This window comes from Schistocerca cancellata, chromosome 7, assembly GCF_023864275.1.
Source record: "Schistocerca cancellata isolate TAMUIC-IGC-003103 chromosome 7, iqSchCanc2.1, whole genome shotgun sequence".
NCBI classification, from domain to species: Eukaryota; Metazoa; Arthropoda; class Insecta; order Orthoptera; family Acrididae; genus Schistocerca; species Schistocerca cancellata.
In genome coordinates this window covers 228,284,847-228,297,227 of record NC_064632.1, presented here as the reverse complement: position 1 = coordinate 228,297,227, position 12,381 = coordinate 228,284,847, and the positions used below count along the sequence as shown (strand labels likewise).

The 12,381-nt window shown below is 42.8% G+C and overlaps 1 non-coding gene across 1 annotated transcript; it reads right to left on the bottom strand.

The window, feature by feature from the left end:
• Positions 1-11,775: 11,775 nt before the first annotated feature.
• Trnat-ugu (transfer RNA threonine (anticodon UGU)) lies at positions 11,776-11,849 on the bottom strand. The gene has a single exon. It is a non-coding gene; the product is annotated as a tRNA-Thr (tRNA).
• Positions 11,850-12,381: the final 532 nt, after the last annotated feature.

Sequence of the window (12,381 nt, the reverse complement as noted above, 5' to 3'; positions counted from 1 at the left end):
GCGCCTTGCCACGGTTCGCGCGGCTCCCTCCGTCGGAGATTTGCGTCCTCCCTCGGGCATGGATGTATGTGTTGTCCTTGGCGTAAATTAGTTTACGTCAGATTAAGTACTGTGTAAACCTATGGACCGATGACCTCAGCAGTTTCGTTCCATAGGAACTTACCACAAATTTCCAAATTTCCAAAAATGTCGAAATCTCTGTCGTACCATCATATAATCTATTTGAACTCTTCCAATGGATCAAAGTCTCTTTCACGCACACAACCTTCTTCCATGGTTCTTAAACAGGGTGATAGCAATTATTAAATTGTTGTCTGTATAATAGTCTTTTGAGACGGCTTCCCTGTCATTCTTTGGCCCCAGTCAATGTTCTTCTAGAATTTACCGTTCTATTTCTTTCCTATCATGTAATTCCAGTCCTCCAACACAAATTTTCGTTTTCCTTAACGGCCTGTATAAAATCTAGTGGACATGCACTCTAAACTTGTATTCCTGGGAGGAAGTTAGGGCCGGCCTCTGTGGCCCAGCTGTTCTAGGCGCTTCAGTCCGGAGCCGCGCTGCTGCTGCTGCTGCCGCAGGTTCGAATCCTGCCTTGGTCATGGATGTGTGTGGTGTCCTTAGTTTAGTTAAGTTTAAGAAGTTCTAAGTCTAGGGGGCTGATGACTTCAAATGTTAAGTCCCATAATGCTCAGAGCCATTTGCACCATTTGAAGGAAGTTAGCTTTGTGTCCATACTGGTAACAATAAATCGTTCACAACTCTGTCATCATCTTATCGTAAGATACATTAGTAGAGGAAGCAATATGTTGGCTCTGTCTTCTAGGAAAGTATTATTTTCGAAATTATAACATTAGATCGCGCCATGATGAACCACGTCTCTCTCGTACCGTCTTGCCCTGTAGTTGAGTGAGCATCCTTGGGAGCCTTCACAGTTACTAAATTAAACCGTATCTAAACGGTTACTCTTCCTTGGATGTTAGAGTGAGGAGATATACTCAAATGTCAGTTGAACAAGGGTTATGTGAGATACCTCCTTAGTGGTAGCTTGCATCGTTCTTCTTCTCTCTCAAAGTCGAAAACATTAAATTAGTCCATGCTTAGATCAGACAAGAATTGAGACCGAAGTCGACGGAGCCGTTTACAAAGGGCCATCTTGGCTTTTGTCTTATTGTCAGATACAACTTTTCCTTATTATCGAAAGAATATTTCAACTTCTCTCTCCCCGAATATGAGTTCCTTGCTTCAGCCTCTGTGTCACTTTTGCCAAGAAAGGCAGTAACAGGTCTTTTCAGCAGTTTTGTGAGATTTATACGCGTCATCACATTATTACAATGACCAGGGTGGCAACGAATTCTAACTGGCGTACCGATATTCGTAAGATTCTCACAGCCAGGCGAGGCGTCCTCAACAGCTTTGCACTTCTTGTTTAAGCTAGGAGGGTCAGTAAAACTGAAACGAGACATATGGGAAAGAAAGTAAGTAAACTGTTTATTATTTCAGCAGTAATTCAGTGATGATACTGTGAGATAAGGTTGTCAGTGCCTTCATGGAAAAATGTTTGCGGTTGCATGCGGAACTGAGATTGTACCCAGGCGTGCAACTCTCGTGGGCGGACCTACATGAAGCCAAGGTTATTTCGACTACGCTGCAGAAGTTTTGCTGGCAAATACAGTCACGATCTCTCTCCATGCGATTTCCATATTTTTGGAAAAGGAAATTCGAGGGGGTCGATTTGCTTGGGGCGAAGAGGTGAACGATTGGGTACAATCATGGTTCAATAGGCAGCCGCAAACATTGTTCCATGAAGGTATTGATCGTCTTGTCCCACAATGAGATAAACGCTTTAACAGTTATGGTGATTACTTTTCAAATAATAAACAGTTTTTTTTCATGTGTCTCGTTTTCTTTTGAGAGCCCCTTATAAATGTGAGCGTTTTCGTCTAAATGAAGTAATTCAGTGCCTTCCCTACGCTATAAAAGTCCTCTTGTAAATCATAAGGCCAAGAGAACTTAGTCCCCATTCGCAAATAAAAAAAGTGAGGCTATACCAAGAAAAATGTTCCTCGTATTTTTCCCATAGTAATAGTGATAATCTACCGGCTATTGTTTATATACAACGAAATAAATTTTCCTTGCCGTTTTTTAGTTGGTGTCCCTTGTTCATTAAGAATAATTCTCATTTTTAATATTATTTTTTCATCATCCCAACGAATTTCAGTAAGAGAACAGTCGCCGTTAAATATAATTTTAAAATGCTCGTACGACGTATGTAATGTCACAACCACCAAGCGCTTTACTCACCTGTTCAATGCGGAAGATGTGTGATTTTCTGTTTCACGTTTCTTGGCGATATTCGTGGTGAGCTAGCTATTTCAGTTAAAATATCCTTTATTGCTTTCGAAATATTACACACACACACACACACACACACACACACGCACACACACACACAAGGATACACCAAGGAAAAATCCATGGCAGTTCAAAGAACTGAACCCTCGTCCTTCGCATAGTATTCAGACACGAACACCACTTACAGTCAGCTAAGGCGTGGGAAAAGTTGGATATATATGTGATATTGTTTTTATATAGACAGCCATATTTTCGACTAGGAAAAATGTATTGGTAATACGAATGCTAACTAATAACAAGATACTACAAACGCATTTCGGCAATACAGCCAACAAAGCTGCTCTACAGGGACACTGGTTCCACTGTAACTCACGATACAATTGATTATACGGCCACTGCATGACAGAGCATTAAACTTGAGAGAATCTCAACTTTCCAGGTTATTCTCAACATGTCGCAAGAAGAGCAGAAAAGCTCTAAGTTTATATGCAGTAAGTTCTTCATTACGTAGCCTAGGCGTCAGTAGTTGCTGTACAATTACTTCAAATCAATGTTCGAACGCATATTTATTTCCCTAATACTTTTTATTCTTTTAAAAATCCGTCAGTGGTCTGTAAGCAAACATATCTGCAATTTTGGATTATTTCTAGATCCAAAAAGTTTGTTTCGTAAGAAACTTAAGTGAGATTTTTGCTTAGTGCATTTTCATCCGACTTTACACTCGTAAGTGTCCTCTGCACGCGTAGTTTTCATGTATTCTTGCCTTTTGCACTGGTGCTATAAATGTTTTGTTAAATAATGTTCATGTACGTGGATTATACTTTACTTAATCTTTTCAGCTATGCTCTTTGGTATGTGCAATAAGTCGTTTTATGTATGTTCACATGTATTTATTTAATTCTTTGAGTGGGTGTTAATAATCTGAAAAGGGTAGAGAAGGTTAGGAGGCTAAAGATGAACACAATGCGATGAACAGAGATTGCAAAAACAGTAAAAACTGAGCAAAATAAATATACGTTTATAGCAGCTGCAAAGAATAATTTGAAATACCTGAAGTAATTTTAGTTAGGAAATTCTTGTTGATCTGTGAAATAGCTATACTAGTGAATTTAGCTCACCAAGAAGTGAACTTGTAAAACCAAAAGATGATGGGGTTCTGTTTTAAAAATTGCTGTAACAAGATTAGTAAAACAAAACCGCTGTGATATTTAGATCGTTTCTCAGTGAGCCTCTTACGGCTGAAGGCGACCTTTCTAGGAGAAATGTCATTTTCATAATGGAGGATAATAGTAGCAGGGGTTGATCAAACAAGAAATGGAGTTGGTATCTTTTTCTTTTGGAGGAGAAGTACAACGGAAAAAGAGGCAAGTAACGACGACAATGGATCGGTAAGAAATAAGTGTGTGTGATAAAACTAGGTGAATGTTGAAAGGAAAAATGTGTCTTGAAAAGTGGAACAACGAAAACGATTGAACTCTCAGTCCCATTTTAGAACTGAGTAATTGCAGGTGTTATGCTTCGAAGAAGAGTTGCTACAACTACTAAGAAGTAAAATGTCATAGTAAGCAGACTAAAATTAGCAAATGAAAACCAATACGCCGGCAGCTGAAAATCAACACTCTGTCGCACCCTATCCACTGCATTAACTACGCATCACAGTTATTACGTCTGACATGAAGATATTCGTCGTACATACGCTTACATTGTTGGCATAGCACGAAGAAGCATTGATTATATCTTGACTCAAGATGTTTAAAAAGAAGTGTCACATATGCCTGCAGGAGGTAGTATTGGTCAAAACTAGAAGAAAAGTTCCTGTAACGATTTGTCCGGAATCGAATACCTGTTAAGGTAAGTGTCAATCTGTCCTCTCACTCCCATCTGTCTTTTACGTAGAAGTTGCAGGTACTGCTGTACACGGTTACCAAGCTTCTGGACTAGAGTTCGAAAGCTACTGTAGGCTGCCGCAGACTATCGTAAGTATGCATAGACTAAGATAGTTTTCCTAGCAGATTTGATCAGTTAAGACCATAACCGCGTTATCTGTACGTTACGGGTGTTGCATTTTTATCGGGCGTCACCTCATTTTGATCGCTTTGTTCGCCTATGGGATCAGTGTCCTACTAGATTCCCCTAGATACCAGAAGCAGTGAGGCGTCTAGAAACTGAGAATATACAAAGGGCCGCGTGACCTACCGAACATTTTTGTCCTACATGGCTATCCGACGGTCTGTAGCTTAAAAATAAAAAGTATTTGTAACAAAATTGCAACTGTCAATGTTTAGCTGAGGTTTTATTAGAATATCATTGCTTTTTATCGTGTAACAGCAGGCTTTGTACTAAAAATAAAAAATCAATGCAGATTTATCAAAAAGCCCTAGGAAACGCCATTTCCTTGAAAAAGGTAATTTAAATAAACGTATTAAACATCACTTCCGTACATCGCCTAGATTATGTCAAATATGCTTTCACACTTATCAATAATGATAAGAAACTCTTTCCTTTGATCACGATGAATAATGTTTTATTGAATACAAAACAACAACGGTAATTACATAGATTTTTTGTGCTTGTGCATGTAAGCTGTATTTGCATCAAAATTAATTGCTTTAGTTAGATAAGAACACAGAAGCTAGGTAATCAACTAATATTTATTATTTATAAAATGCTATTTATGTTTGTAAGGATACCAAATACACAATATACTAACGCTGAACGACGTGCGGTTCTGTGTGCAAAACAAACGAACAACAAACAAAGAGAAGTCGTCGGCTCCGAGTTTCTATCACACACATTCATTTATGTTTCTTCCCCTAGCAATGCCACCAACAGTACTCTTAATCCTACCATTTACGACGCCACTTATGTACTGTTTCGAAACTACCGAACTGTATTTTTTGTAGAACACAGCTCTATTTCTGACACATCCTTCAGCCCCTCTTCGCAGTGAACCAAGCACTGTCAAATACAGCTGGCTCCATTGGATTGCGTCACATGTATTGGTTACAAGCTCCTGTAAGGTCTGTACATTGTCGATGGGTGGACATACACCAATGCCATAGCCAGAAATACAAAGTATTCGGGACTAGTGAACGAGGAGGCATGCTACCGGATATCCTCGACCAAACCATCACCCATGAAACACTGTAGCGATGTACTGTCGCACGATTCGTAGAAAATGTGGTCGTGCATCAACCTTAGTCGGGACAGAGTCTCCCTGCGAGAGTAACGTTCTCCAACAGCGCTGGCAATTCCTCGCGCTGCCATGGGTGATAAACTGTACCATTTAAGCTGTTTGGTAAAGCGTGTGCGCCAATGACTGTCACTGACTTTTCCTGCCCATATTGAAGCGATCCTGAAGCTTCATCTCCATGATTGCACGAGGCTTTACGACTGCCCACACGTACGTATCGAGATAATGTACTACACTCCTGGAAATTGAAATAAGAACACCGTGAATTCATTGTCCCAGGAAGGGGAAACTTTATTGACACATTCCTGGGGTCAGATACATCACATGATCACACTGACAGAACCACAGGCACATAGACACAGGCAACAGAGCATGCACAATGTCGGCACTAGTACAGTGTATATCCACCTTTCGCAGCAATGCAGGCTGCTATTCTCCCATGGAGACGATCGTAGAGATGCTGGATGTAGTCCTGTGGAACGGCTTGCCATGCCATTTCCACCTGGCGCCTCAGTTGGACCAGCGTTCGTGCTGGACGTGCAGACCGCGTGAGACGACGCTTCATCCAGTCCCAAACATGCTCAATGGGGGACAGATCCGGAGATCTTGCTGGCCAGGGTAATTGACTTACACCTTCTAGAGCACGTTGGGTGGCACGGGATACATGCGGACGTGCATTGTCCTGTTGGAACAGCAAGTTCCCTTGCCGGTCTAGGAATGGTAGAACGATGGGTTCGATGACGGTTTGGATGTACCGTGCACTATTCAGTGTCCCCTCGACGATCACCAGTGGTGTACGGCCAGTGTAGGAGATCGCTCCCCACACCATGATGCCGGGTGTTGGCCCTGTGTGCCTCGGTCGTATGCAGTCCTGATTGTGGCGCTCACCTGCACGGCGCCAAACACGCATACGACCATCATTGGCACCAAGGCAGAAGCGACTCTCATCGCTGAAGACGACACGTCTCCATTCGTCCCTCCATTCACGCCTGTCGCGACACCACTGGAGGCGGGCTGCACGATGTTGGGGCGTGAGCGGAAGATGGCCTAACGGTGTGCGGGACCGTAGCCCAGCTTTATGGAGACGGTTGCGAATGGTCCTCGCCGATACCCCAGGAGCAACAGCGTCCCTAATTTGCTGGGAAGTGGCGGTGCGGTCCCCTACGGCACTGCGTAGGATCCTACGGTCTTGGCGTGCATCCGTGCGTCGCTGCGGTCCGGTACCAGGTCGATGGGCACGTGCACCTTCCGCCGACCACTGGCGACAACATCGATGTACTGTGGAGACCTCACGCCCACGTGTTGAGCAATTCGGCGGTACGTCCACCCGGCCTCCCGCATGCCCACTATACGCCCTCGCTCAAAGTCCGTCAACTGCACATACGGTTCACGTCCACGCTGTCGCGGCATGCTACCAGTGTTAAAGACTGCGATGGAGCTCCGTATGCCACGGCAAACTGGCTGACACTGACGGCGGCGGTGCACAAATGCTGCGCAGCTAGCGCCATTCGACGGCCAACACCGCGGTTCCTCGTGTGTCCGCTGTGCCGTGCGTGTGATCATTGCTTGTACAGCCCTCTCGCAGTGTCCGGAGCAAGTATGGTGGGTCTGACACACCGGTGTCAATGTGTTCTTTTTTCCATTTCCAGGAGTGTATATCGTCTCCTGTGAATCCTGCCTCATCAGTAAATAGTACTGAGGCTGTGAGCTATAGATCATCAACGGCCCATAGGCTAAAGTGACAAAAGTCATGGAATATCTCCTAATATCGTGTCAGACCCCCTTTTCACAGCGTAGTTCACTGATACATGTCACTGCCTCAACAAGTCCCCTGCATAAATATTGAACTGTACCGCCTCTGCAGCCGCCCATAATTCCAAAAGTGTTGCCGGTGCAGGATTTTGTACACGAACAGACCTCTCGATTGCGTCCCATAAATGTTCGACGGGATTCACCCTGGGCGATCTGGGTGGGCAAACTATTCGCTCGAATTGTCCAGAAAGTTCTCCAAACAAATTGCGAACAATGGTGACCCTGTGACATTGAGCGTCGTTATCCATAAAAATTCCACCGTTGTTTGGGAACATGACGTCTATGTATAGCAGCAAAAGGGTCTCCAAGTAGCAACAGCATCAAGAGGACCCAATCAATTCCGTGTAAACACAGTCTACATCATTATGGGCAACTACCAGCTTGCACAGTGCCGTGTTGACAACTTGAATCCCTGACTTCGTGGGGTCTGCGCTACACTCAAACCCTACCATCAGCTCTTAACAACTGAAATCGGGAGTCATCTGACGAGGACACCGTTTCCAGTCGTCTGTCGTCTGCTGCCATAGCCCATTAACGCCCAACGTCACAGCACTGTTCTAACGGATAAGTTCTCCGTATGTCCCATGTTGACTTATACAGTTATTTCATGCAGTGTTGCTTGTCTATTAGCACTGACAATCCTACGCTCTTCTCGGTCGTTAAGCGACAGCCGTCGCCCACTGCGTTGTACATGGCAAGAAGTAATGCATGAAATATGGTATTCTCGACTCACTCTTGACACTATGGATCGCGGAATACTGAATTCCCTAACGATTCACGAAACAGAATCTTCCACGCCTCTAAATCCGAGTACCATTCGCTTACAAAGTCTGTTAATTCCCATCTTGCAGCCATATTCACATGAATCACCTGAGTACAAATGACACTTCCTGCCCTCTCATATCCGCCATCTGCATATGTGAGTACCGCTATCCCATAACTTTTGTCACCGCGGTGTATCACAACAGGAAGTCGGTTCCAAACATACGAATTTTTCTTCTAGTTTTCTGCCGCGCGGTAGCCATGCGGTTTAAGGCGCCTTGCTACGGTTCGCACCCCCCCCCTTCCCCCTCCATCGGTGTGTCGTCCTAAGTGTAAGTTAGTTTAAGTTAGATTAAGTAGTGTGTAAGCCTAGGGACCGATGACCTCAGCAGTTTGGTCCCATGGGAGCTTACCACAAATTTCCAAATTTCTTCTAGTTTCTACCAATACTACACCCTGTAGGAATATGGGACACTGTTGTTACAACCTGTTTATGACGTGAGATGTTCACATGCATTGTGTTATTGATGATTCATGTCACTGGCAAAAATACGTGTCTTATTCATGTTTTTAACAAATATTACCGAAAGTACCCCTAGACGATCTTTATTGATCGTGGACTGCACACTCATTATAGTGTTGGTGAACGTCTTGTTTCAGAATGCACTTCGTCGAACCACGCGTAACGTTCTACCCTGATCGACCAGAGACCGCAATAGCGTGGTCGTAAAACGGAGTTGAAACGATGCCGCGTGTGCGAATGTAAAACCCAAAAGGAAAGGTAACGCCAAAGTGCAGTCGAACAGAGAGAACTGCCCCGCGAAGAAAGGATTCGTGAATAACCGTACATCGTGCCGCGATTAATTATTTGTGTGCGACCGGTCTGCGGCATCCTTTCGGGCGCTTACACGTCGTACCTCACGTGAATATTTTACCAGGGCACTCTGAGCACGTGCAGCTCTTTCGCGACCATCGCGAATTCAACTGCTTCGCTTTCTCCGAGTATTCAGTGCGCATCAGATTTCTTATTTCTGTTTCTCTTTCCACTACTTCATTCACTAATTACAAAATCTAAATACATTTTATTTGGTGCACTTGGTCCTCCACAGTACGTATAATTTCAAGAAATCCATATTTACGAATACAAACAGTTTCTGATGAAATGAACCTTTACGCAACAAGAGTTTAGATTAACTAGTCATCATCAGTTCTTTTTGTTTTTTATATCAGCCTGCACGGTATTGTTCTCCTTTTGGGGTCAATAAATGAAATAAAAAGCCATACTGCGTCATTGTAACTGCAGTCGATAGTAAAACGCCTGAAAACAGTCAACGGTAAGAGGCATTAATATAACATATCCGTAAGTGTCACTTCAATTGCATATAATTATAACAGAATAAAACGAACTTTTCTTGTCATATGAGTTTCGCATTTGCGTATAACAGCTCTAAACCAGGAAGATAAGAACATAGAGCAAAATCTGCAAAGTTTGCCATTGATGGTGCCTTTCAAATAAGGAAGGCAAAACGCGTACGGCACTACCAATTTGTTATATACAGTTGTAAATAGACGAACCTAAAATGACAATTATCAACATGAATTATACGGTGCTGAGGATGACAGGTCAACAAAAGTTAAAGATGCAGTAATATAATTGAATAATTTTAGTACTGTCTCTATTCTGGTCCAATCCGGAATACACACCACACAGGAAGATGGCCCTGAATATAGATGGTGTACTATGAATATAGAACCACAAGTGGTGTAGCGGTAGTGTCTTTGACTAGTAATCAAAACGTCTTGGTCCTGGATTCGGTTCCAGTCACTGCTAAACTTCTCAATGAAAGTTATCAGCAATGAAGGCAGGAGACGTCCTCCGTCAGCCAACAGCGTCGTCAGAGAACGAATAAGTGCGCAGAGTTTCAGGGTAACCCATGCGGAGGGAACCTGCTCCCACAAGGCGGAACAATCAATAATGATCAACGCTATTAGGATGCAAAAGGCAGTAGAAATCACTCATTAAAGATACAAGACATGTGACTGGTAACTGGAAAAAGATTCCGGATTATTCCCTCAGTCGGATCTCTGGGAGGAGGCTGCCAAGGGTGACGTAACCGTGACAGAAAGATTGAATAACCAATGAATGTGTAACATTTTAAGAGACGGAGTCTGGAATATCAGAAGTTTGAATGTGGTAGATACGCTAGAAACTTTGAAAAGAAAAATGCAAAGACTCGATCCAAATATAAAGGGGGTTATTGACGTGAAATTGAAAGAAAGTAAAGATCTGTGGCCAGATGGATATAGAGTGATATTAATTGCGGTAGAAAATAGTATAAGAGGAATAAGATCCGCTATGAAAAAGAAAGTAGGGCGGCAGGGTAGTAAATCAGAATCAACAGCAAACCAACACCAACGACAGTAGTTCAGGTACACATGCAGATTTCTCAAACAGAAGATAGAGAAAGTATATCAGGATACTGAGCGGGCAATTCAGTGTGTACAGGGATCTAATAATCATGATGGATTGTAGCACTATGGTTCAAATGGCTCAAAGCTCTATGGAACTTAACACATGAGGTCATCAGTCTCCTAGACTTAGAACTACTTAAACTTAACTAACCTAAGGGCATCACTCACATCCATTCCCGAGGTAGGATTCGAACCGTAGCAGCAGCGCGGTTCCGGACTGAAGCGCCTAGAACGGCTCGGCCACAGCGGCCGCTGGAGCGCTATAGTACGGGGCGAGTTATGGGAGGATACGGGCTTGATAGTAAGAATGAGAGAGGAGAAGTGGCAATTGAGATGTGTAATAAATACCAGCTAGTAATAATTACACGCTGCTAAAAGTAATACAGGAGGAGGGGATAAGTTTGGAAATGAGCTGTAGAAAGGAGAAGATTCCATCTGGATTACACCATCGTCTGACAAAGGTTCCGATATCAGATATTGGCTTGTAAGGTACACCCAGAATCATATGTAGACTCTGATCACAATTTACTAATTATGAAGAGTAGACTGAAGTTTAAGAGAATCGTACGGAAGAATGAGTGAGAAAAGAAGAAAGGTAGTGAAATATTCGAGTTTCAAATTCTCTAAAGCTGTAAACACTTTGATAATGAATACTACAGTGGACAATTCCGGTGAAGAGGAATAGACATCACTAGAAACCTTAATCACAGATGTTGGACAGACAAATTTAGATTCGAGGAAGGTAACTACAACGAAACTTTTAATAGCAGAAGAAATACTTTAATTGATCGACGGAAGAAGGAAGTACTAAACTGTTCAGAAAAAGACAGAAATAAAGCAATATATCACACAGGAAAGCAATAAATAGAAAGTGGAGGGATGACAAGGCGAACCGTCTGCAGGAAAAATGTGAAGAAGAAATAGAAAAAGAAATAGTGATTGGGAGGACTGATTCAGCATATTAAAAAGCACAAAACATCCTTGTGTAAGTGGAATTTAGTGTGCTGAAGAGTGTGCAAACTGTATGGGAATATACTGCAATTTATGAAGGTAGTATATGTTCCCGAAAGAACAGTTACCGTTGATGACCATGCAGCTTTTGCTAGAATTAAATGATAATTAAATGGACACCCTAGCTACAAACATGCGTTGATATACTTCATTGGGGACATGTTGAAAATGTGTTTCCCGACCGGGACTCGAACCCGGGATCTCCTGCTTACATGGCAGACGCTCTACCCATTTGAGCCACCGAGAGCACATAGCATAGTGCGCCTGCAGGGACTTATCCCTTGCACGCTCCCCGCGAGACCCACATTCCCAACATGTCAACACCACTACATTCGTAGTTCGTCTAATAGATGTTTGCCCATCATACTCATTATTCGTGGCAGATTAATCTACCTAGTCCCGTAAGAGTTTGGGTATAGCGTGTACGTTTGCACAAGAAGGTCAATGGCCGGAAGCCATATTTTAACTATAAATGAAGGTAGTATCTCTTCCCGAAAGAACAGTTACCGTTGATGAGCATGCTGCTTTTGCTGGAATGAAATGATAATTAAATACAATACATACTGCAATGTATCTAACAAATAAGTTATGGCGTATGGTGCAAGTTTGAGTCTGAAATTAAAAGGTTTGCACAAGTCAGGAATTCACGGCGTACTGCAGCAAACAAATCAGAAAGCAGATGACTGAAATCCTAAAAGTATCCAATTGTATTACTGCATTTTTTGACTGTATCATGTGTTTTACTATTGGTGGTAGTTTCAGTGACGCAGTGCCCTATA